The sequence below is a fragment of the Macaca mulatta genome, chromosome 11 (genome assembly GCF_049350105.2).
Source record: "Macaca mulatta isolate MMU2019108-1 chromosome 11, T2T-MMU8v2.0, whole genome shotgun sequence".
Classification (NCBI taxonomy): Eukaryota; Metazoa; Chordata; class Mammalia; order Primates; family Cercopithecidae; genus Macaca; species Macaca mulatta.
The window spans coordinates 57,748,459-57,774,728 of NC_133416.1; the positions used below are offsets into that span (position 1 = coordinate 57,748,459).

Consider the following 26,270-nt stretch of genomic DNA (forward strand, 5'->3'; position numbering starts at 1 on the left):
ATTTTTAAAAATAAACTTCTTATATTTAGGTCTTTAATCTATTTTGAGTTATTTTATTTATTTATTTATTTTCCCGGAGTCTTCAGTGGTGCAATCTTGGCTCACTGCAGCCTCTGCCACCCAGGTTCGAGCCATTCTCCTGCCTCAGCCTCCCGAGTAGCTGGGACTACAGGTGCGTGCCACCATGCCCGCCTAATTTTATATTTTTAGTAGAGACGGGGTTTTGGCATGTTGGCCAGGCTGATCTTGAACTTCTGACCTCAGGTGATCTGCTCACCTCGTCCTCCCAAAGTGCTGGGATTACAGGTGTGAGCCACTGCACCTGGCCTGAGTTGGTTTTCTTTTTCTTTTTTTTTTTGAGACGGAGTCTCACTCTGTCGCCCAGGCTGGAGTGCAGTGGTGTGATCTCGGCTCACTGCAGCCTCGATCTCCTGGGCTCAGGTGATCCTTTCACCTTAGCCTTTCAAGTAGCTGGGACTATAGCATGTGCCATCATGCCCGGCTAATTTTTAAAATTTTTTGTGGAAATGAGGTCTTGTTATGTTGCCCAGGCTGATCTTGAACTCCTGGGCTCATTTGATCCTTCCACTCTGGCCTCCCAAAGTGTTGGGATTGCAGGTGTGAGCCTGTGTGCTTGGGCTGTTTTCCTTTTTTCTTAATTTTTTACTGAAATTTTATTTAATAGAATTTTATTTCTATTAAAGTTTTACACACACGTATTTTAAAGAGGCAAGTAATTTTATAAGCCGTCACCACAGATAGCAGTCTTCTGCTTACCTCTTCTACCCAGTTTCCTCTTCCCCAAAGATAACCTCTTTTACTTCTTTGACTGATTCTGTCTGGATTTACCTTCATACCTTTAAGCAACGTGCTTACATTTCTTCTTGATTTTCAGTACTTTTGCATCATACACTGGCTTCCCACCTTAGCTACCCACCCAAATGTCCATACCACTTTCCCCTCCATATAGTTATAGCAAAATTTTGATTAAATATTAGATTGATATTTTTTATGTTATGACTAAGTAAATGCTGTTGATAGCTAAATCATGTGGTATATTTTTATTTTTTACTGCTTAAATTTTGTTTTCTCTGTAATTGCAAGATGTTTTATTTGCTTATTTTCTATGTATTTGTCATCGGCATGTCTCTGTAAGTTGCATGAATCTCCCTCTGTATGATCGGTCACATCAGGTATTCTGTCAGTTTCATCTTGAATAAGTCCTTCCTGGAATCTTCTGAAATGCCTTGGTTTAGATGGATTGGTCACTGGGTGCGTGGCATGGCAGTAGAATGGATCAACCCTCTCTAGTTTCTTAGGGATTTCCTTTACTTTGTGTATTGCATCTTGTATATTCTGGGTCTCATGTCTTTACCTTTTTGAGCTGACTTCTTCACTTTGGTTGAGTGCATCTCTAAAAGACATCTCCTTTTTTTTTTTTTTTTTTTTTTGAGATGGAGTCTTGCTCTGTCGCCAGGCTGGAATGCAGTGGCGCCATCTAGACTCACTGCAACCTCTGCCTGCCAGGTTCAAGCGATTCCCTTGCCTCAGGCTCCTGAGTAGTTGGGACTATAGGCGTGCACCAGCACGCCTGGCTAATTTTTTGTATTTTAGTAGAGACGGGGACTTCACCGTGTTGACCAGGATGGTCTCTATCTCCTGACCTCGTGATCTGCCTGCCTCAACTTCCCAAAATGCTGAGATTACAGGCATGAGCCACCGCGCCCTACTGACATCTCCCATTTTTAATGTTTTTTTTTTTTTGAATATTATATTCTTGCCCTCAACTCTGCCTGGTGTCCTCCATTCTAGAGACTGTCTGTTTTGCCCTTCTAGAAAATAACTGCAGTCTTCTGTAGTGTGAGGAAAAGACATTCTCTTGGCTACCTGGAAGAGGAAAGAGGATCTAGGAGTCTAACTTTTCTTAAACTTTTAGTTAATCTTCCTGTTTATAACGTTTTGCCCTCATTTCCAGAGGGAATTTGTTCTCCCCTTCCTATGTATTTTCATAGTGTAAGTCTCCTCCCCACCTTCCCACCCCTACCCTGTGTTTGCCACTTAGGATTCAGCTTTCTTGGCTCTGCTGAGACATTTATTGCTTATCTACCTGCTTTCCAAATTTCAAATTTTGTTGCTGCTGTCACTTTGGTTCTTTTTTGTCCTTACGGTTAATGCTTATGTTTTCCTCCCTACTCATTCAGTGAGGTATGAGAAAGAACAGAGGCTGAGCACTCATTTTGCTATCTCTGACTGGAAGTTGCCCGAGCTGCCCTTTATCTTCTCTCTTCTCCCATGCTGTCTTTTAGTCACTTTTTATCTGCCTTTTATCTATTTGTCACCTCTGACTTCTGACTTTTACCCTCATCTTGTTCCAAGCCCAGTCATCTTTAATACTTACTTTTTCCATCTCATTGGGCCTCTCACCTCTTGTTTCCTTTCACCCCACACTCCTTTGGCACCTCATGTCCTCCTCTTACTTCTAGGGGCCTCCCTGAGCAGAGCAGCCTTTCTTTCCCTTTGCTTCTTGTCAGTTTCCCTTCTCTCGTGTGCTTCTCTGCTCCACTGATATACGAAACACACATATCAAAGGATAGCCTGGCCATGTTTGTGTAGCAGCTCAAGAAACTATTCTGAACAGCAGCAAAAACCACACACCAATCTTTAGAAATTAAATCTTTGTTGATTTAGCATGTCTTGACTGCTTCTCTTCTTCTTGCTACCCATTTTCCTGTGTCATATGTCTGACTGACTCTTCATTGTTTTTTTTTTCCCCCAAGACGGAGTCTTTCTCTGTCACCCAGGCTGGAGTGCAGTAGCGCAATCTCGGCTCACTGTAACCTCCACCTTCCAGGTTCAAGCAATTCTCTTGCCTCAGCCTCCCAGCCACCTGGGATTACAGATGCCTGCCACCACACCTGACTAATTTTTGTATTTTTAGTAGAGACGGAGTTTTACCATGTTGGCCAGGCTGGTCTCGAACTCCTGACCTCGTGATCTGCCCACCTTGGCCTCCCAAAGTGCTGGGATTACAGGCGTGAGCCATCTAGCCCTGCCAACTCCTCATCTTTTTACTAACTATTCATCTATTGATACATCATATTCCTTGTAGTGTTTTGCCACTATGAAGACAGGTATTTACTTTTTAAGTAAAATAAATATTACTAATAGTAAAACAGTCATTATACTGGGAGTTAGAAGGGCTGAATTTATTGGCTTAAATGACACTATGTATTGTAAGTCTTTTTTTTTTTTTGAGATGGGGTCTAGCCCTATTGCCCAGGCTGGAGTGCAGTGGCTCACTGCAATCTGCCTCCTGAGTTCAAGCGATTCTCGTGCCTCAGCCTCTCCAGTAGCTGGGACTACAGGCACATGCCACCATGCCTGGCTAATTTTTTTTTTTTGAGATGGAGTTTTGCTCTTGTTGTCCATGCTGGAGCACAGTGGCACGATCTTGGCTCACCACAACGTCCACCTCCCAGGTTCAAGTGATTCTCCTGCCTCAGCCTCCTGAGTAGCTAGGATTACAGGCATGTGCCACCACGCCCAACAAATTTTTGTATTTTTAGTATAGACGGGGTTTCTCCATGTTGGTCAGGCTGGTCTTGAACTCCTGACCTCAGGTGATCCACCTACCTCAGCCTCCCAAAGTGCTGGGATTACAGGCACGAGCCACCGTGCCTGGCCCATTGTTTTTGTGTTTTTAATGGAGACAGGATTTCACCATATTGTCCAGGCTGGTCTTGAACTCCTGACCTCAAATGATCTGCCTGCCTCCGCTTCCCAAAGTGCTGGGATTACAGGCTTGAGCCACCTGGTTGGTATTGTGAGACTTTCTGAATCACTGCGCCTTGATCCTTTATCTATAAAATGGAGATAATAAGCTCTTTCTAGTTTATAGGACTTGAAGAAGCAAATGGGCTAGAGGGTGAGTGAAAGTAGGAAATGCTGAAATGATTTTTAATTTGTGTGCCCCACCCACCTTGCCTTCCATAGATGGTCCAGGCTGCGGTCTGGGAGCTGCTCTCCTGTGTGTGGTACATGGACCCAGGCAGGAGTAAGCAGATTCCCAGAGGACCTACTATGGCTTGGATGATCTCTCCACTTTGGGGTAGGCACCATCCCCTCCCTGTCTTCTTAGCTTGGCAGATATAAAGCATTGGCTGTACGTTCTTACTTTACACACTAATGTTCTCACAACAGTGGCAGGGCCTTCCAAGGCAGAGGACATCTACAAGGAGTGGGTGATGGTGGCTGCCACCTCCTGAACTGTGGCTAATGGGCTGCTGGGTGGGGGGGATATTGCCTGAGGGGTCCGCTGGAGCCCATGGCAGGCAGAAGCCAACAAAAATTTATTACTGTTATTGTGACTACATCTGTATGCATGAACTACTTAGCTGTAGAGGAATTTTGGTTACATAAGCTTTGTGGTGGCTTGGTAAATTGATTCTGCAGTTCTTGTTGTTTCTCCCAGATTGAACTTGCCTTTCTGCCATATGATTGGCACTACTGATTGTTGAATCATTTCTTCCAGAACAAGGAAAAATGCCAGGTGTGGTGGCTTCCGCCTGTAATCTCAGCACTTTGGGAGGCTGAGGTGAGAGGATCGCTTGAGCCCAAGAATTTGAGATCAGCCTACGTAACAGAGAGACCTCATCTCTATAAAAAACAAAAAACAAGGAAAATAGGTACATAAATGTTAGTGTTACAGATGGTAAAAGGTGAACAAACATCAGCACAATGCAATATACATTATCACAAGTTTCGGCTGAGCACAGTAGCCTGTGATCCCAGCACTTTGGGAGGCCAAGGTGGGAGGATAGCTGGAGCCCAGGAATTCGAGATGAGCTTGGGCAACACAGTGAGACCCCATTTCTACAAAAAATATTCACAGATTTCAAGATTTATGGAGTTTTATTTTATGAATTAATCTAGTTCAGAAGCTTTTTAGGTATGACATTGTTTTGATCAGTCTCCTGTACCCTTAGGGGTAGCACAAGTAATAGGAAAAACAAAATAGGTCTAGATGCAGCAGTGCTGGTTGAAGATGTCTGGATGATTTAAGTTTCTGTGTTCCTGCCAGGGGTAATAATTGAGAATCATATATAAGGGAACCTTAGGAACCCTCTAACATGTTTACAGATGTGGAAATGGAGGTACTGAGAGGTGACTTAGTTTGCTTGAGGCCACATCGTTGGCAGCGCTGTATTTCTGAACTTGTATTCTACCAACATCTCAAGTAGCAAAAAATGGAAATGAGGAACAGTTGAGGGAGCTGTCAGTCAGAGATGGTGGAATGAATATCTCTAATAGCCTCTTTTTTCTCATACCTCATTAAATGACAGTAAGAAAAAGAAAGGCATTAACTCAGAAGAACAAAACAGAACTGCAGAACAGAGAACAGCAACACAATTTTGAAACTGGAAAGCGGGTAGATGAACGATCGCTGACTTAGTGGCAATGGGGGAACAAGGCTGTTTACATTTTGAAAACCCAAAAGGTTCAGGAGTGGGTGCATCAGTTCCCTCTGGAAATGGGGGCAAAAGTAGGTTGCAAAAGGAAGGATTCATTGAAGGTTTAAGAAAAGACTTCAGATCCTCGCTCTTCTTCTGTGAAGGCAGGAGAATGTCCTTTCTTCACCCTAGCAGAAGACTGGAGATTTATTTTCTAGAAGAGGAAAACAGAGAGTCTCCAGAATGGGGAACACCAGGTACGGTTGAGGGCAAGGAGAGCCTGCCGTCAAACTCTTCCAATTTGTATATAATTCTTTCCATACCCAGTAGTATGTTTCAAGGTGGATTCAGTTCTAAACTCAGAACATGGGTGATTAGGTGATCACCCCAATACTTCCCCAAGGGACAGACTTCTTATTAATTCCTCTCTGCTGAGTACATCACTAAGGCCTTTGGGTAGCATTTTATTTTTCCTTTTCTTTCTTCTCCTGTAATTTAGTAGTTAATCTTCACAGAAAAGAGGAAGATGGTGTAATGATTTGTCCCTTTTTTTTTTTAAACTGGGCTGCATAACAAAGTAATGATGTTTAAAAGATTCAAAGATAGATGTTTTCTTAGGTGTTATACCAATTTTCTCAACAGTTTGACTAACCAACAATTGGTCCTTAAAGTATTAGGCTGGGCATAGTGTCTCATGCCTGTTATCCCAACATTTTGGGAGGCTAATGTGGGAGGATTGCTTGAGCGTAGGAGTTTAAGACCAGCTAGGGCAACATAGCAAGATCTCATCTCTACAAAAAAATTAGTCAGGTGTTGTGGTGCATCCCTATAGTCCCAGCTACTTGGGAGGCCGAGGTGGGAGGATCACTTGAGCCCAGGAAGTTGAGGCTGTAGTGCGCCACTGCATTGTAGCCTCAGCGACAGAAACCACACACACACACACACACACACACACACACACACACACAGACACACACACAATTTCTAGTATCAGAGGTCTTTAACACTTACAAGGTATGGTAGATGTTTTGGCCTTGGGAGTGGGGATGGAATACAAAGATGTATAAAATATAGTCTTTGCCCTCGTAGAGGGGTGAAATGTAGCACACCAAGTTTAATACAACCGTTGTTCCTTGTGTGCCCATGTACAAGTATAAGCTGTGTAAAGATCTTAAAAAATATGTATCTTGTTTCCTACCCTCATAGAGTTTACAGTCATGAATGATCTTTCTCAGCCAGGCGTGGTGGCTCATGCCTGTAATCCCAGCACTTTGGGAGGCCAAGGTGGGTGGATCACTTGAGGTCAGGAGTTCGAGATCAGCCTGGCCCACATGGTGAAACCCCATCTCTATTAAAAATACAAAAAATTAGCCCTTTAATCCCAGCACTTTGGGAGGCCGAGGCGGGCGAATCACGAGGTCAGGAGATCGAGACCATCCTGGCTAATATGGTGAAACCCCGTCTCTACTAAAAATACAAAAAAATTAGCCGGGCGTGGTGGCATGTACCTGTAATCCCAGCTACTCAGGAGGCTGAGGCAGGAGAATCACTTGAATCCGGGAGGTGGAGGTTACCGTGAGCTGAGTTCACTCCAGCCTGGGCAACAAGAGCAAAACTCTGTCTAAAATGAAAAAATAAAATAAATAAAAATTCAAAAATTAGCCAAATGTGGTGGCACACGCCTGTAATCCCAGCTACTTGGGAGGCTGAGGCACAAGAATTGCTTGAAGCTGGGAGGCAGAGGTTGCAGTGAGCTGAGGTTGTGCCACTGCGCTCCAGCCTGGGCAACAGAGTGAGACCTTGTCTCAAAAAAAATAAAAAAGGAATGATCTTTTTCTAATTATATTCTGAATCAGAGAGAATCATCTTTCTCAAATTATAGCCTGATGATCATGAATCTCAGTGAGATGTTTCATTTATAAAATTTAGTGGTTTAATTTCATCTCTTTGACAGTCATCTTTAGCATGTTAAAGACTTAGGCAAGTGTCTGGCAAATAAACTTTTCACATTTTTACAACTTAATATTTCTTAAATTTATTCAATAGAATAAAACTTTACGAAATAACCTATATAAGAATGCATTCCTCTAACCCCTATGCACATTAGATTGGCAGTAAATTTTATCTGAATCACAGGCTTTTCCCTTCTGTTAACTCAGTATCAATTGTTTAAGGAAAGCTAGACAACTCCCCTATTCTTGCCTTTCCTCCACGCAGCCAAGGGTGAATATTTTAGGTTTTATTTCTATGGGTCATTCTTCGTTAACTGTGCTAGAGGCCATCATTTAGAATGGGAGATATTTCCAGGGTCTTTTTTTTTTTTTTTTTTTTTTTTTGAGATGGAGTCTCGCTGTGTCTCCCAGGCTGGAGTGCAGTGGCGGTGATCTGGGCTCACTGCAAGCTCCGCCTCCTGGGTTCACGCCATTCTCCTGCCTCAGCCTCCCAAGTAGCTGGGACTACAGGCGCCCGCCACCACGCCCAGCTAGTTTTTTGTATTTTTAGTAGAGACGGGGTTTCACCATGTTAGCCAGGATAGTCTCGATCTCCTGACCTCGTGATCCACCCGCCTTGGCCTCCCAAAGTGCTGGGATTACAGGCTTGAGCCACCACGCCCGGCATTTCCAGGTTCTTAAAGCTAGAGTATATTTATGTACTATGTATTCTACATTTGTCATAACATTTCCAGTTATTAAAAGATACAGAAATCTTTTGATGTTTTCTAATGCTTCTGAATGCAGACCTTTATTCACTACCTCCATCTTAGGTGATGGTTTTCACCTAGTAATTTTTTTTTTTTTTTTTTTTTTTGAGACGGAGTCTTGCTCTGTCGCCCAGGCTGGAGTGCAGTGGTGCGATCTCGGCTCACTGCAAGCTCCGCTTCCTGGGTTCACACCATTCTCTTGCCTCAGCCTCCCAAGTAGCTGGGACTTCAGGCACCTGCCAGCATGCCTGGCTAATGTTTTTTTTTTGTAGTTTTAGTAGAGATGGGGTTTCACCGTGTTAGCCAGGATGGGCTTGATCTCCTGACCTTGTGATCCGCCCGCCTCAGTCTTCCAAAGTGCTGGGATTATAGGCGTGAGCCACTACACCCAGCCTTAATTTTTTTTTTTTTTTTTTTTTAAGTGAGAGCTACAAATCTGTCTTAGGGCTTCTGTGAAACTATTCAGAGTACTGTAAGTTAAAGTAGCACATCCATAAACACATTGCATCTCAGATAACAGAATACCTTAATTTATGAAAACTATACTCCCGAAGAGGCTGTCTATAAAGTAATTTTTGCATATGTAAATTCATTGTATTATTGATTGGTTGATGGATTAATTGACTGAGACAGAGTTGCTCTGTTGCCTAGGCTAGACTGCAGTTGCCTAGGCTAGACTGCAGTTGCCTAGGCTAGACTGCAGTGGTGTGATCTCTGCTCACTGCAACCTCTGCCTTCTTGGTTCAAGTGATTCTTGTGCCTCCCGAGTAGCTGGGATTAACAGGCATGTGCAACCACGCTTGGCTAATTTTTGTATTTTTAGTAGACATGGGGTTTCACCATGTTGGCCAGGCTGGTCTCGAGCTTCTGGCCTCAAGTGATCCATCCATGTCATCCTCCTAAAGTGTTGAGATTACATGCATGAGCCACCATGCCTCACCTGTTCTACCATCCCTTTCATAAATATTGGTCTGCTTCTCTCTGAAGTGTTCTTATTCTAGTAGTAGAATAAGATAGAATAAGATCATATTTTTATCTCTATATTGTCAGGCTTATAAGTGCCTGTTGATTGAATTAAAAGAGAATAAATAAGGTATCATAATTCAGATATTTGAAATGAGTTTCTAAAGTGACATGTAAATTGTTTTAGTTATCTCCCTGACCTTGACCGCCAGAGCAGGCTTTGGAATACAAAGAGGTGGGGGAGAAGGGCAGTAGAGAAAGGGTCACAAGCTGTTCTTCCAGATTTCCCAGCAAGTCTTAGATAATGGTAATACCTGATTCTAGAATACAGAAGGTTATATAACATAGTAAGGGAGTGTGTATGGTAATAAGAATAAGAAAGGAAGTTATTTAGGTCTCTTCTATATATAGGGTTGGAGCAAATGCTTAAAAGCATAGAACAGGGCTTTCCTATCTTATTTCATCAATGCCGTTTATATATTTGAAAGTTGCAGAGCTAATTTTCTTTAAAAAAAAAAATATACCATTAAGACCATATGGAACGCCCCCTCTGTGAATTACCTGTTCATATCCCTGGCCCATTTCTTTAATTGGAGTTTCTGTCTTTTCCTGTTTGATTTACAGAAGTGTTCTTGTAGAGTTTGGAATATTAACCTGGTATTTGCCTTTTCTTCATCTGTCATAGTATGTTAATTTTGTCATTGGTACCTTTTGCTGAGTAGGGCTTAACTTTGATATAGGAAGTCCATAATCTTACTTTATGGTCTTCTGGAAATATAATGAAGATATTCTGCATTTTAAATTATGTATTTCATAAGTCAGCCTTTCCCATGAGATCTTCCACCTGAGTCCATCATTATATATGACATAGAATAGTAATCCAGTTTTATTTTTCTCCACGTATTGAGGCCATTTTCCTAACCACATGAACTAGTTTGTGGCACTACTTTTTATTTTTTATTTTTTTTTGGAGACAGAGCTTATTCTTTCGCCCAGGCTAGAGTGTAGTGGTGCACTCACAGCTCACTATACCCTTGACCTCCCGACTCAAGTGATCCTCCCAGCTCAGCCCCCCTAGTAGCTGGGACTAAAGACATGCACTGCCACACCTGGCTTTTATTTTTTTGTGGTGATGAGCTCTCGTCATGTTGGTCAGACTTGTCTTGAACTCCTGGGCTCAAATGATCTGCCTGCCTCAGCCTCCCAAAGTGCTGGGATTACAGGCATGAGCCACCGTGTCCAGCTGGTGCCACTACTCTTTTTTTTTTTTTTTTTAAGATGGGTTGCTCTGTCACCCAGGCTGGAGTACAGTGGCGCAATCTCGGCTCACTGCAAGCTCCGCCTTCTGGGTTCACGCCATTCTCCTGCCTTAGCCTCCCGCATAGCTGGGACTACAGGCGCCCGCCACCATGCCTGGCTAATTTTTTTGTATTTTCAGTAGAGACGGGGTTTCACCATGTTAGCCAGGATGGTCTCGATCTCTTGACCTTGTGATCTGTGCCACTACTCTTATATATCATGTTTCCATATTTCCATGGCATTCTAAGAGCTCTGGTCTGTTTTATTGGATATAAATAACTGTAGGTATTGTTTGTTACATCAGTGCCAACTGTTTTCATTACTCTGCTTTGTGCTGTGTCTTCACATCTAGTAGGATACATCAATTAAAAAGGCATCATTTCACCCTCAAATTAATCTAAAAAGTCAATGTAGTCCCAATTAAATTTCATCTAGTTTCTCAAGGAATTTGGCAGACATTCTAAAATTTGAATGGAAAGATTAAAGTCATTTTCTAAATTGATTTACCCCTTTGTGGTCCTGTTACTGCTTAATCTAAGTAGTTCACACTTTGTGTGTGTGTGCGTATTTGAACATTTTATATGTTTCAAGAAATTTATCCATTTCATCTTTTTTTTTAAACAATGAAATTTTTATTTTAGAAAAATTTTAGGTTTACAGAAAAATCTTCACTGAATTTGGAATTCTGGATTGACAGTACTTTTTCTTTTGTTTTTTTCTGAGACAGGGTCTTTCTCTGTCATGCAGGTTGGAGTGTGGTGGCATGATTATGGCTCATTGCAGCCTCAATCTCCTGGACTCAAGTGATCCTTCCACCTCAGCTTCCCAAGTAGCTAAGACTGCAGGTGCATGCCACCAGGCCCAGCTAATTTTTTTTTTTTTTTTGGTACAGTTGAAATTTCGCCATGTTGCCCAAGCTGGCCTCAAACTCCTGGGCTCAAGCAGTCCACCTGCCTTGGTCTCCCAAACTGCTGAGAGTACATGCCCAGCCAATAGTACTTTTTTCTTGGCATTTAAAAATATTGTTGCACTGTCTTTTGGCTTCCATGGTTTCTGACAAGAAAGCCCATTTATTTTAATTCTGGTTTCATTACATATAATGTGTCTTTTTTGTGGCTGCTTTTAAGATTTTTTCACCTAATTTTTAGTTTTCAGCAGATTGATTATGATGTATCAGGGTGTAGTTTTCTTTGGGTTTACCTTGTTTGAGATTCTCCTTCAATCTGTGAATTTATGCTTTCCAATACGTTTGGGAAGTTTGCAGCCATTATTTTTTCAATTACTCTTTCTACACCAATAATTTGTTTTCTTCTTTCCTTCTGTGGTTCCAGTGACATGAATGTTAGGTCTTTTGATAGTGTCTCACAGGTCTCTGAGGCTCTGTTAAGTTTTTTTGATTTCTTTTTCTGTTCTTGAAATTGAATCATTGTATTGATCTGTATGTGCACTGACCTTTTTTGTTTGTTTTTTTGCTATTACAATTATTCGATTTAGCTTGTATTGTGATCTTTTTATTTGATGCGCTTTTCTGTTGTAAAATTTCCATTTGGTTCTTTAAAAAACACTTTTATTTTGAAATAATTACAGATTTATAGGAAGTTGCCAAGATATGTACAGAAAGATCCCGTGAACCCTTTTCCCAGCCTCTCCCAATGTTAACATCTTGCGTAACTATAGTAATTATTAATACAAAGAAATTGACATTGGTGCAATCTGTAGATTTCATTGAGATTTTTCCATTTATACCTGCACGTGTGTGTGTATAGTTTTCTGCTATTTTAGCACATGTGTAGCTTCATACCACAAACTACAGAACTGTACCATCATCCATTTATACCTTTTTCATAGTTTTCTATTTTTTTGCTGAAAACATCTATCTTTCAGAGTGTTTACCTTTACCTCATGGAGCATGGCTATAATAACCGCTTTAAAATCCTTTTTTTTTTTTTTTTTTTTTTTTTGAGACGGAGTCTTGCTCTGTTGCCTAGGCTGGAGTGCAGTAGTGCCATCTTGCGTCACTGCAACCTTTACCACCCGGGTTCAAGCAGTTCTCCTGCCTCAGCCTCCCAAGTAGCTGGGATTACAGGCGCCCGCCACCATGCTCTGCTGATTTTTGTAGTTCTAGTAGAGATAGGGTTTCGCGATGTTGGCCACACTGGTCTCGAACTCCTGACCTCAGGTAATCTGCCCGCCTTGGCCTCCCAAAGTGCTGGGACTACAGGCATGAGCCACTGCTCCCGGCCTAAAATTCTTTGATAATTCTATTATCTGTTTAATTTCAGTTTTGGTATCTGTTGATTGTCTTTCTCCCAATAATTGGTCATATTTTCTTGGTCCTTTGTATGTTGAGTAATTTCGGATTATGTGTGGTTCCTATTGAATATTACATTGTGAGACTTTGGGTCCTGTTACAGTCCTCTGGAGAATGTTGATTTGTTTGTTTTTTTAAGCATGGAGTCAACTTGGTTAAGTTCAGATCTCGAGTTTGTTCTCACCTTCTGTAGATTCCAATGTCAGTTCAGTTCTCAGTGTTTGCTCTGCTGTTTGACCCTGCCTAAGCACTAATCAGGTCTGGGACTTGGGAGTGTCTTATAGCTCAGGTCTCAAAGCCTTTGCTGTGCTTCTTTGAAACTGTTGTACATATGCAAGCTTGGAGGTCAGCCTGAGATGCATGTTAGTTAATTATGTAGAATTGGGGATCCCCTTTTCCAGCTTTCTCCTGTTTGGTGTATCTCCTCTTTCTTGGGCTCCTTTTCCCAGCATAGTCCTGTGACTGGTCCAGACCTCAAGATAGGGCCAGCAGAGGGAAACAAAGGTAAAAAAAAGAAGAAGAAAAGGGTATTTAACCTGTACTTTTTGGCTCACCTGGCTCTTTCAGTCCTCTGAGCAGGATATGGGAATTTTTGTCAGCAGTTTTAGTGTGTGTGTGTTCCCTGTGCTATTGTGTAAATTGGGCCACCAGGACCAGGCCCATCCTTGGGTCAAAGCCAGGAGGTGAAGGAGTGAAAAAGAAAATAGGCAGGAAACTCAGTGGAATTGTAAGCTTTCAATTTTGACTTACCTCTTCTATTTGCCTGCTGTTTATTTACTCTTCTTCGTCCTCAGCGAGTGGCTTATTTTATTTAGTTGAGAGTGTTGTAATCTGGGAAGGAGAGAGGCTGAGGGGAGCTTACTCCTTGGCTGACACCAGAAGTCTTTGCATCATTTTTTAAAACAATAAAATTTTGATAAAAAATTATTCCACAAAAGTTGCAGGAATCAAGCTTTGTATAAATGATGTCAGAGGACATTTCCTTCTTCTTCCAAATTAGAATAAAGTACTGATAAGCTTTGTTTTCAAGTGCTTTGTTCGTCAGGTTTTTTTTTTTTTTTTTTTGTCCATAAGAATTCTCTTCCCTAGTCGTGCTTCCCTCCCCTCTCAACAAATTTGAAATAGTTCCTGATTTGCCTGGTGAATTTTTTTTTCCTAATCACAATCTCTGCTTTTCCAGTGGAATTTCTTGTCTTTTTTTTTTTTTTTTTCCACCACAGCTCTTTTTAATGCATGGGAATTTGTTTTGATAGAGTAAAATTTGTTAATTTCAGGGCAGATAAAATATCAAATAACAGAGAAAGTAGTTAATGGCATGGATTTGTGGAAGCAGAGAACTATCTGGTCCTCAGTATGTGTTTTCCAGGGAATTGCCTCTGAGTTTGGGGAGAGCATTTGGCTGTTACCCATCAATGTGTTCAATCTTGCGGGGAGATTTGAGAGCATGCACCTTTCTCTAGACCAAACATATTAGGTTGTTTCACTGTGACATATTAAATGACTTTTTGTTACTGAAAATCCAAGGGCATGTTATGTGGCTGGTAATATCTTTTTAGCCTACCAAACATTTGCAGGTGGGAGGAAATGTGCATGTTAATTCCACCATCCTGAATTGTTTGTTGGGCTCCTTCCTTTGGCCTGCTGCCTTGTCACAGTTAATTCCAGTGAGTTGGCAGGGAGGCTCTAAGGGATGGCTGGCACTCTTAACTCCTTTCTAGGTGCAGTTAGAGATTGTTTAGGCCTACTGATGGCCACCAGACTGTTTTCTTTTGACTTCTCGGTGTTACCTTTTACCAATTGTGGCTTGAGATTCTGCTGTGTTTTACTAAACTATACTCCACCTTTAAATAAACTGTAATGATTATCTTAAGAGTAATTGTATAAATATCAGGTAAATATTGACCTCTTTACAGATTTTGCTTTTGCACTTATTTTTGTAATTACTATTTTAAGAGGTATATAGAGAGCAGATACATGCTGGTCTTTTAAAATATTTTAGCTTTACTTATTTTTATATTTATTGTAAAACTAATAAGTTTAAAACCCATCTAACTTCCAAGAAGTAACAGCTGAACTTCTGTGTTGACATCTGTTGCAAGTTGTTAAACTCAGAAATCTTTTGCAGTTTGGTTGTAGAAACTTGTCTCTTCAGTGAATGAAGTTCTCTGATTCCTTTATCAAGAGATTCACTTGTTTGACTGGGTTTTGCTGTGTCATGTTTGCTTTATCACTCCTGAAAATCAACTCTGGAACATTTTCCATGCCCTAATTTAAAATGAAGAGATCTCTGATTTTTCCTTTAGATGTTATTTAAAATTTTGGTATCTTGAAATCTTGATATCTAGATCTCTTCGGGATTTGTCTTTTACATTCTGTAGTGTATAGTGTATATATTCTATATATGTATGTGCGTATATATGTATATTTGAATACGCAGAGTGTTCTAGCAATATTAATTGGATCAGTAAATATTTGCGCACCTACTAAGTGCGAACACTGTTCTATGTGAGCCAGTTGCTGACATTTTGGTGTATAAAGATACAGGCAGTAAATGGGCTGGGTGTGGTGGCTCATACCTGTAATCCCAGCACTTTGGGAGGCTGAGAGAGGCAGATCACTTGAGGTCAGGAGTTCAAGACCAGCCTGACCAATATGGTAAAACCCCATCTCTACTAAAAATACAAAATTAGCCGGCGTGATGACACATGCCTGTAATCCCAGCTACTTGGAAGGCTGAGGCGTGAGAATCGCTTGAACCTGGGAGACAGAAGTTACAATGAGCCGAGATTGCGCCACTGCAATGGGCTGGGCAACAAGAGTGAAACTCCGTCTCAAAAAAAGAAACAACAAACAATAAAATAAAGATATAGGCATTAAATATATGAATATATGGTGCATAAACAAATAAGTTTTTTACAATACTTCAGGTTACTTGAAGCCTTCTTTTGAGTGACTAGATTTAAGTTTGTGAAACAGGGTTTTCAGAAGTTTTAGTTTTATTATCTCAGAAATTTTGGCTTCATTTTTTCAACAAAACTTTTATTGACTGTTTATTTAGCAGATATTAAATGTAGCAAAATGACTATGACCCACCTCTTGTCCACAAGGAGCTTACAGTCTAATCAAGAACCAATTTGTAATAACAATGAAATTAAAATATGATTGTATGTTGAGGTAAGTGATAATAGAGTTATGAAAAGAAAATGCCATGGCAACATAGTGGAGAGGTTGGGGAAGGATGGGGTGGCAGGAAAGGTCTCGAAGAGAATTTGTTATTATTGGCAGCCTCTTTTTTATTTTTCGAGACGGAGTCTTACTCTGTCGCCCAGGCTGGAGTGCTGTGGCACGATCTCTGTTCACTGCAACCTCCACCTCCTAGGTTCAAGAGATTCTCCTGCCTCAGCCTCCTGAGTGGCTAGGAGTATGGGTGTGCGCCACCACGCCTAGCTAAAATTTATATTTTTAGTAGAGATGGGGTTTTGCTGTGTAGGCCAGGCTGGTCTCAAACCTCTGACCTCAGGTGATCCACCCTGCCTTGGCCTCCCAAAGTGCTGTGATTATAGGCGTGAGCCACCACCCCTGGCCTATTGGCAGCCTCTTGAATGGCTTTGGCTATAGGTAGATGGGAGTTGAATTATCTGTGACCTTTGAAACCTAGGCTTTTTTTTTTTTGAGATGGAGTCTCACTCTGTCACCTAGGCTGGAGTGCAATGGTGTGATCTCGGCTCACTGCAACCTCCACCTCCTGGGTTCAAGTGATTCTTCTGTTTCAGCCTCCCGAGTAGCTGGGACTACAGACGTGTTCCACCACGCCAGGCTAAATTTTTGTATTTTTAGTAGAAACGGGGTTTCACCATGTTAGCCAGGATGATCTTGATCTCTTGACCTCGTGATCTGCCCGCCTCGGCCTCCCAAAGTGCGGGAATTACAGACGTGAGCCACCGCGCCCGGCCTGAAACCTAAGCATTTTAATTATTTGTGTAACTTTAACATACAGCCAGGCCTGGAAGTTTATTTAAAAGATGCATCTGGGCCGGGCGCGGTGGCTCAAGCCTGTAATCCCAGCACTTTGGGAGGCCGAGACGGGCGGATCACGAGGTCAGGAGATCGAGACCATCCTGGCTAACACGGTGAAACCCCGTCTCTACTAAAAAATACAAAAAACTAGCCGGGCGAGGTGGCGGGCGTCTGTGTTCCCAGCTACTCGGGAGGCTGAGGCAGGAGAATGGCGTAAACCCGGAAGGCAGAGCTTGCAGTGAGCTGAGATCCGGCCACTGCACTCCAGCCCGGGCCACAGAGCCAGACTCCTTCTCAAAAAAAAAAAAAAAAAAAAAAAAAAAAAAAAGATGCATCTGTCTTTCCAGTTCAACTTTTAGTTTTACTATTCCTTTAGGAAAAGACGTGTATGGATGCAGCTGTGTGACAGCATTGCCAAAGCCTTCTCTTTAGAGTTTATTACAACACAGCTCCAGTTACATTGCTTTGCTTAGGTTGTCCTTTGCTTTTTAACATAAAATATATTTGTCTTCATTCATTTTGTAAAAATGAAGTACAACTTAAAAAAAGTCACAAATTTGGGGGTTTTACTTTATCCTTATGTGTGTTCCATTTTTCTTTAAAGCTAAAATGTCTATTATGTGTTGATATAAAAATATTAACCCAGACTAAGACCACAGTTTCCTCAACCTTTGTTGAGTATATACCCTCCTCCCTTTTAAAATTACATCTTGTAGGAGATACTGGCATTTCTCATTTATATATTGTGAAGTTAAAATGTATTTCCTAGAAGAAAAATATTTCACAATAAGGGGAACTGAAAGCATTTGCTAAGGAGAGAGTTAAGGGTTGGTGAACTTGTGGCAGGCTGGATTAGTGGTGTGCTGAGAATGCTTTCGCAACAACTCGATTCAGAAAACATTTACTGAATTCCTTTTAGCAAAAGGCTCCTGCTAGATGCTTTGATGGATGAGAAAATGAACAAAACACAGGCTCTGTTTTGTTGAAGGGCCTTCCAGGTTACTGCATTGACTGTTTCTGAATCTCTTCTCTTCCATTCTTCACCTTTGCCATATCCCAGATAATGAAAATTAGAGCTCTAAGTTATCAATTCTGTAAGCTGAAAAGTCTAAATTAGTTTCCTTAAAATGTTGGTTACAGGTTCTCCTTTGTGCTGACAGAATTTAGAATAACAGAAAACATTTTGGTGTCTCAGTGCCTCCTTCCATAAATTAACATTTATTTAAGTAGATGCTTTTCATGGAGCATTATGATCCAGCCCCTCTCAAGCTGTGACTCGCCATGGACAGTATTAAATCAGATCTGAGCAGCTCTAGGAGACAGTTGAAAGTTGGAGAATATGCCCAGTGTCAGCATCTTGGCTAGGGTGTGCTGTTAAAACAAAGAACACTTTTGGCACTCAGAAACTGAATAGGCATGTGCCATTCTGCATGTGAGCTCTAATGAATAAAGCCGCAGAGGGTGTTCTGTGTTTCCATTCCTGCTGAACTAAATGGTAAAGTATCCCTTTTAGGCTTCCCCTTAAATCTGCCACAGACTATCAGGTCATAATCCAGAAGAGGTAAATACCATAAAATCCCCAAATACAGCCACGTATCCTGGCTTCATCAGCCATAGCACTCAGTTCCATTAAACAGATAACTGCTTGAACATCTACTGTGTAAAGCTCTGTGCTGGTGCTTCAGGTTGTAAAGAGACAAATAAGATGAGTATCGATCAAGTTGCTTACAGTTTAGTAGTGCACCCTGCTCTCCTTGTTCCACCTGCCTTGCCTTTCTAAATTCCGTTTCTTCCTGGCCTACCCTGGTCTGTAGCCACCTACAACTCAGTGTAGATACAGACCCATTCAGTGTGTTTATTACAACCCAGTCTTATAACCTTATCTTTAATGTACAATAGATGTTGGAAGCAGTAGAGGAGATGTGCCTTGAGCCCTGGACAGTGTCTGCAGTGATTTGTAGAAAAGCCCATTGTAGCACTAATCACTTGAGGTACTGTTTCAGGGCAATTTTATTTTTCTAATGGAATGCAATGATTGGTGTAGTTCAAACAGACAGAACCCAGACAGGAGGCAGTCTTTAAAAACGGTTAGTTCCATTTTGTTTACATTCCTTCTCTTTGCAGAATGTGTATTTTCCCTTCCTCAGACTAAAAGTGGCGCAGTGTGATGTATGCTATTGTGGAAGTATTTTGCATAAAATCACTAAATTCATTTATTCAAATAATTTGTCTTAGACTTTTTTAAAGTGACCAGAGATAAATGTTGATGAATCGTATTTAAGTATTTGGAGGGCATTTCAAGGTAAGTATACTTTTAAGATAATTTCCTTGACTATGTTTGATGATATTAAGAGTTCTTTTTTTTTTTTTTTTTTTTGAGACGGAGTCTCACGCTGTTGCCCAGGCTGGAGTGCAGTGGCGCGATCTCGGCTCACTGCAAGCTCCGCCTCCCGGGTTCCCGCCATTCTCCTGCCTCAGCCTCCTGCATAGCTGGGACTACAGGCGCCCGCCACCGCGCCCGGCTAATTTTTTGTATTTTTAGTAGAGACGGGGTTTCACAGTGGTCTCGATCTCCTGACCTTGTGATCCGCCCGCCTCGGCCTCCCAAAGTGCTGGGATTACAGGCTTGAGCCACCGCGCCCGGCCGATATTAAGAGTTCTGAGAAATCTTTTCCAGAATCTTGCAATCTGAAAGTGAATGGGACATTCAGAATTAACTGTAGTCACAATTGTGTCTTTATTGTTGGTTGGTCTTGCCTGTTTCATTTTACAGACAAATGTGAAGGACAATGTTTTCTCCATCAAAATACATAAGAAACTTCCATATAAAAGTAAGACAGGAAACTAATGTAACCTTTAAAAAAATCTTGAATTACCTTATTAAGATTACAATAGATTAATTTGATTAATCTAAAATTAGATTGTTGTTTAGTTAAACCTGATTTTATGATTTAGAAAGGCCAATAAATAGCACGTCTCTTCTCCACACGGGTTCTGGATAAATGGCAAAAAACCAAAGTATTAGCAGATGAGGGCCATAATACTGCTTTTATTACTGATAAAGGTGATGGTAAAGGAAGCAGCTTAAGGTTAGAGCCAAATTGATTTGGTAAGTGAATTCCATCGTTATTTAGACCTACCCTGTGGGCACAGTGGTGCTGGATTGGAGAGGGCATATGCAGTAAGCAGACCTTCCACTCATCCCAGCTTCAGCAGACAGCTTATGCATGTGAGGAAGAAGAGCATGAGCAGACTGTTTATTTTTCCCAAATTTACCAGTCAGTCAGTTGCTTCCCTCTCCAGGACAGAATCATCTAAGTGGCAAAGAAATGCTAAAGATGGTACAACTGGTGGACCTTGATTCATGCAAGGAACCCTCAGAAGTGAAGAATGAATGTTCCCATCTGGCACTTCGTTCCTTCTTCCATGCATGGCTTTTATGAAGAATGGGTTGGTGCCAGGGTAGGAGACTTAGCTTGACTAGGCCAATGAGCAAATCTTTGTTTTAGGGAAGAGACCTTGTAACAGTTGGCCTCTCGGAAACTGTAGCCAAGATTTGTTTATCAGAATGATGGGAATTTGTCCTTAGGCAGTCCTCTCTGCCTTTCTGAAACATCTGTGATTCAGTATTATTTCTGGGCAATAAGTCAAGGTCCACAACTTAGTTTTCTATTGTCCTTTAACGTTTTAAAATATGCCTACATTTCTCTCACTTTTAGTTTTCTTCAGAGACTCCTTTTGTTTACCTCCCTCTCTGGTGTTTTGCATCGTTATAGCTAACTTTCTTTTCTTTTGACATTCTCCCCTTGGACACAGTTTTAACTGTTCCATATCTTGATGGTTACCAGATCTCTATCCCGAACCCTGACCTCTGTTCTGAGCTCCACATTTGTATCCAGCACTCTAGCAGTTCCACCTGGGCTGTCTAAAACTAAACTCTCTTCTAGCCACCCCCACAACAACTCAGAAACCCTTGCCTTTTATTTTGTGTTCACAGTCTGAGTGATACCACAGCCTTTTCATTAGTTTAAGCCAGAAAGTGAAAGCTGGGGGTCACCACAGGCTTTTTTTTCTTTTTCTTTTTTCTTTTTTCTTTTTTTCTGAGACAGGGTCTCGCTCTGTCACCCAGGCTGGAGTGCAGTGATGTGATCATGGTTCACTGCAGCCTCGACTTCCCAGGCTCAAGCCATCCTCCCACCTCAGCTCTCAAACTCCGGTCCCCAGTAGCTGAGACTACAGGCACACGCCACCAGGCCTGGCTAATTTCTTATAGAGACAGAGTTTTGCTATTTTTGCCCAGGCTAGTCTTGAATTCCTGGGCTCAAGAGATCCACCTGCCTCAGCCTCCCAAAGACCTGGGATTACAGGTGCCTGTGCCCAACCAGGCTGTCCTTTATTATCTCCTAGGTCAGGGATCAGCAAACTGTGTCTACTGGGTCAAATCCAGCCAGGGACCTGGGAGGGAGCCAAGATTTTTTTTTTTTTTTGAGATGGAGTCTTGCTCTGTCGCCCAGGCTGGAATGCAGTGGCACAATCTCGCCTCACTGCAGCTCTGCCCACCAGGTTCCAGTGATTCTCCTGCCTCAGTCTCCTGGGTAGCGGGAATTACAGGCACACACCACCATGCCCAGCTAATTTCTGTATTTTTAGTAGAGACAGGGTTTGGTCATGTTGGCCAGGCTGGTCTCAAACTCCTGACCTTAGGTGATCTGCCCGGCTTGACCTCCCAAAGTGCTGGGATTACAGGTGTGAGCCACCGCGCCCAGCCCCAGTTTTTTTTTTTGTTTTTTTTTTTTTTTTTTTTTTTTTTTTTTGAGGCAAAGTTTTGTTCTTGTTGCCCAGGTTGGAGTGCAATGATGCGACCTCGGCTCACTGCAACCTCCGCCTCCTGGGTTCAAGTGATTTTCCTGCCTCAGCCTCCTGAGTAGCTAGGATTACAGGCATGTGCCGCCATGCCTGTCTATTTTTGTACTTCAGTAGAGACAGGGTTTCTCCATGTTGGTCAGATTGGTCTCGAACTCCCGACCTCAGGTGGTCCACCTGCCTTGGCCTCCCAAAGTACTGGGATTACAGGTGTGAGCCATCGTGCCCAGCCTTTTTTTTTTTTTTTTTTTAACATTTTAAAATGCTTGTTTAAAACAAATATATCTGTGAAAGAGACCACACGTGGTCTGCAAAGCCTAAGTACATATTTACGGTCTGACCCTTTTTTTTTTTTTGAGACAGAGTCTCTCTCTGTCTCTAGCCTGGAGTACAGTGGAGTGATCTCAGCCCACTGCAAACTCCACCTCCCAGGTTCATGCCATTCTCCTGCCTCAGCCTCCCTAGTAGCTGGGACTATAGGCGCCCGTCACCACGCCCAGCTAATTTTTTGTATTTTTTTTAGTAGAGTCGGGATTTCACCATGTTAGCAAGGATGGTCTCGATCTCCTGACCTTGTGATCCACCTGACTTGGCCTCCCAAAGTGCTAGGATTACAGGCATGAGCCACTGCACCCGGCTGGTCTGACCCTTTACAGAAAGGGTTAGGCTGCATCTTTTCTAGGTCAAGTCCTATTAATTCTCTCCCTGCAAGCATCCCTTATTATTATTATTATTGTTTTTTGATACGGAGTTTCGGTCTTGTTGCTCAGGCTGGAGTGCAGTGGCACAATCTCGGCTCAGTGTAACATCCACCTCCTAGGTTCAAGTGATTCTCCTGCCTCAGCCTCCTGAGTAGCTGGGATTACCATGCCTAATTTTTGTATTTTTAGTAGAGATGGGCTTTCACCATGTTGGCCAGGCTGGTCTCGAACTCCTGACCTCAGGTGATCCGCCTGCCTCAGTCTCCCAAAGTGCTGGGATTGCAGGCATGAGCCACTGTGCCTGGCCCCTGCAAACGTCACTTTTAATTGTTTCCTTCTGTCTGTCTCCGCTGCCCCCATCTTGCCTGCTCTGTTTTTTCCTTGGATTAACATGGTAGCCTCCTAACTTGTCTCTTCCTCCACATTGTTGTCAGATTTCTTCATAAAACACAAATGAAATCATGGATTCTCTGTTTAGAACACTGTAGTGTACTTCATCCTTTTTTAGATTTTCTGCTGGAAGCCACCTCTTCTCTCTTCTCCCTTTAGGACTCTGCTCAGTTATCACCTTTTCCATTAAGCTCACCTGTTTCTTCTGGAGTCATGCCCCCACTCCACCTTTTCTGTACTTCCACTATTGCATATGCCACACTGCATTCCGAGAACTCATTTGCCATTCATTCTTCCCCTCTACGCTGTATACAACTTGAGGGCAGGTTCCATGTCCTGTTTATTTTCATACCCCCATTGCCTAGCATGGTCTGGCATGATGTAGCAATCTAATGAATTAATATTTATAATGGGTGCTTTGAGGAACAGTTTTTATTTCTGAGGCATGAAAAATATTAGAAGTCTAAAGATATTATCAGTTTAAGTTGGTAGGCAGGATTTTTTATACAGTTGTGGTTTATTGTCTTGATTTCTATTTCATAACTTTTTAAAAATTAAACTTTTTAATTTTGAGATGATTGTAGATTCACATGGACTTAAAAGAAATGAGGGAGATCTTAGTTTTCTTTTACCCGGTTCTCCCAATGGCAACATATTGCAAAACTAGAGTACAGTATCACAACCAAGATATTGATATTGATACAGTCAGTATACAGTACGTGTCTATCACCACAAGGATCTCTTCTGTTGCCCTTTATAGCCACACCACCTCCACTGCCTCCTTAGTCCCTGGCAACCACTAATCTGTTCTCCATCACTAACCTGTTCTTGATTTCTATGATTTTGTCAGTTTGAGAATATTATGTAAATGGAATCACAAAGTGTATAACCTTTTGGGGCTGGATTTTTTTACTCGGCAAAATTCTCTAAAGATTCATACAAGTTGGCCTGGCACGGTGGCTCACGCCTATAATCCCAGCAGTTTGGGAGACTGAGGCGAACGGATCACTTGAGGTCAGGAGTTTATAACCAGCCTTGGCCAACAGGGTGAAACCATGTCTCTACTAAAAATACAAAAATTAATCGGGCATGGTGGCGCATGCTGGGTGGCTCCCAGCTACTCGGGAGCCTGAAGCAGGAGAATCGCTTGAACCCGGGAGATGGAGATTGGAGTGAGCCAAGATCATGCCACTGCACTCCTGCCTGGGCAGCAGAGCGAGACTCCATCTCAAAACAAAACAAAGATTCGTACAAGTCATATAAGTTGTTGTGTGTATCAGTAGCTGAAGTCCCAGCTACTCGGGAGGCTGAGGCTGGAGAATGGTGTGAACCTGGGAGGCGGAGCTTGCAGTGAGCTGAAATCGCGCCACTGCACTCCAACCTGGGCGACAGCACAAGACTCCATCTCAAAAAAAAAAAAAAAAGTAAAGCTGAAATGTTAAAATATTTAATTTATCCTAAATAACAATAATAAATTATTATATTTATATATAATATACTTTTATATGAGAAATAACTATATTTTCTAAAACCAAAAGTAATAGGTAGAAAAGCAGTTTTACCATTCTGTGAGTCTCTTTAGTGTCTGGATTCTTATAAATGTCTTTTCATTAATCTGTTATGATAAAGAAAATCTGTCCTCACATGTATCCCTGGCCTCATGCAGCTATGTAGTTGGAAGAGTCAGGAGTACAGCATTTTGATAGTCTTATCAGATAACTGTGGATATTCTTCTGTGATACTACATCAAAAGTCCACAAATATAACTTCTTAAAGGTTAGTTACAATGTAGATTATGAAACTATGTCAGTTAACTTTTCATACTATGTTACATTTAGATTCATTAATCTGTTTTATACTGTGTTTTTCTTTTGAGACAGGGTCTGGCTCTGCCAGGCTGCAGTAGTACAATCTTGGCTCACTGTAACCTCCATCTCCCAGGTTCAAGTGATTCTAGTGCCTCAGCCTCCCAAGTAGCTGGGACCACAGATGTGCACCACCACAGCCAGCTAATTTTTGTATTTTTAGTAGAGATGGGGTTTTACCATGTTGGCCAGGCTCGTCTCAAACTCCTGACCTCAAGGTATCACCTGCCTCAGCCTCCCAAAGTGCTGGGATTATAGGCATGAGCCACTGCGGCCAGCCTTGTTTTATACTTTGAATGGATGTGTTACCCATACATCTTTTTTTTAAGATTATGTGTTAGTTATTTGGAAAATAATTATACGTACCTTCTAAATTTTGACACACTTCCTTATATAGAATCAAAAAACCACATCCGGCCCTAAAAAAATTTCAATAATGATATTAAGATGTTATATGCTCTTTTATATGGTGTTAAAGTCTATTCGAAAATTTTGTTTTGGCCGGGTGCGGAAAATTTTTTTTCTTGTTCTTTATGTACAACAATAGATCTCAAACTTTACACTCTTAAATTATTTATACTAATGGTACAAAAGCAATGGTGAGTAAAATTGCTGGAAACAGCACAAATCAAGGCAATGGCAACCTAGTCCATGCACTCACGGTAAAAGATACTGATTTTATTATGTCTTAATGCGTGAGTCCACATTTTTGTAAAATTCTGTGTTGTGTCAAGGAAAAACATTTGTACAATTGTTTGAGAGTTGTGAGCTGACTTTTTTAAACATCATTTCTACTTGAAAGAATAAATGAGAGATAAACTATGGTTATATATTTAGACTTGGATGTCAGCCAGGTATTTTCTCAAAAATGAATGAAATGAGCCTGTTGCTGGCAGCATTTGTTGACAATAATAAGTTACAGTGAACTGATAGTGATTTTAAGCAAAAATAAAAATTTTAGAAAACCTGAATCTAGGTCAGGCACAATGGCTCACACCTGTAATCCCAACACTTTGGGAGGCCAAGGCGGGCAGATCACTTGAGCCCAGGAGTTTGAGACCAGCCTGGGCAACATGGTGAAACCCTGTCTCTACAAAAAATACAAAAATTAGCCAGGCAGGAAAATCACTCGAACCTGGGAGGTGGAGGTTGCAATGAGCCGAGATCGTGCCACTGCACTCCAGCCTGGGTGATAGAGTGAGACTCCATCTCAAAAATGTGTATGTATTTTTTGCTTCACGGACCCCTGTAATTTTGGAGAGACTCCCAGAAACTGTGAACCACATTTTTGGAGAACTGCAGATTGACAGTAAAGTCATTTCTGACTCGACTGTATTTCCTTCTCACTTCTCTTATTTCTTCTCTTTGCCTTTACTTTTCCTGAGATTGGCCTGGTAGGTGTGCTGACCTGGTATGAATACGATTCCTGGCAGTCTTGGCACAGGCTCTGGACAAATGCTGGAAATAACCATGGGCACAAAGGAGAAGTCCAGTTCATAGCTTCACCTAGACCTTGCAGAGCAAAAACAACAGGGAAGGGCCAACCTTGCTAACTTTGTTGGCTTGCTTGTGTGTACATTTAGAAATTGGTCACATCATATGGACCTGAGTCCACAGTGAGTCATTAACTGTGAGTCAAGTACTTTCCTTCTGAAGAAGTCTTTAGGGCTCCAGGATGGGAGAGACTCTTAGGCTAAAAAGGGCCCTTCA

General features: G+C 41.7%; 1 protein-coding gene and 1 long non-coding RNA gene across 5 annotated transcripts in view; one reads left to right on the forward strand and one right to left on the reverse strand.

The window, feature by feature from the left end:
• DIP2B (disco interacting protein 2 homolog B) overlaps window positions 1-26,270 on the forward strand; it is a 269,702-nt gene that overhangs the window by 54,066 nt on the left and 189,366 nt on the right. The gene's annotated exons all lie outside the window — the stretch shown is intronic.
• On the reverse strand, window positions 12,376-25,517 carry LOC144332880 (uncharacterized). Its single transcript, XR_013401079.1, has 5 exons — window positions 24,830-25,517; window positions 22,018-22,231; window positions 20,940-21,285; window positions 12,612-14,331; window positions 12,376-12,476 (listed from the first exon to the last, which is right to left on the reverse strand). It is a non-coding gene; the product is annotated as an uncharacterized LOC144332880 (long non-coding RNA).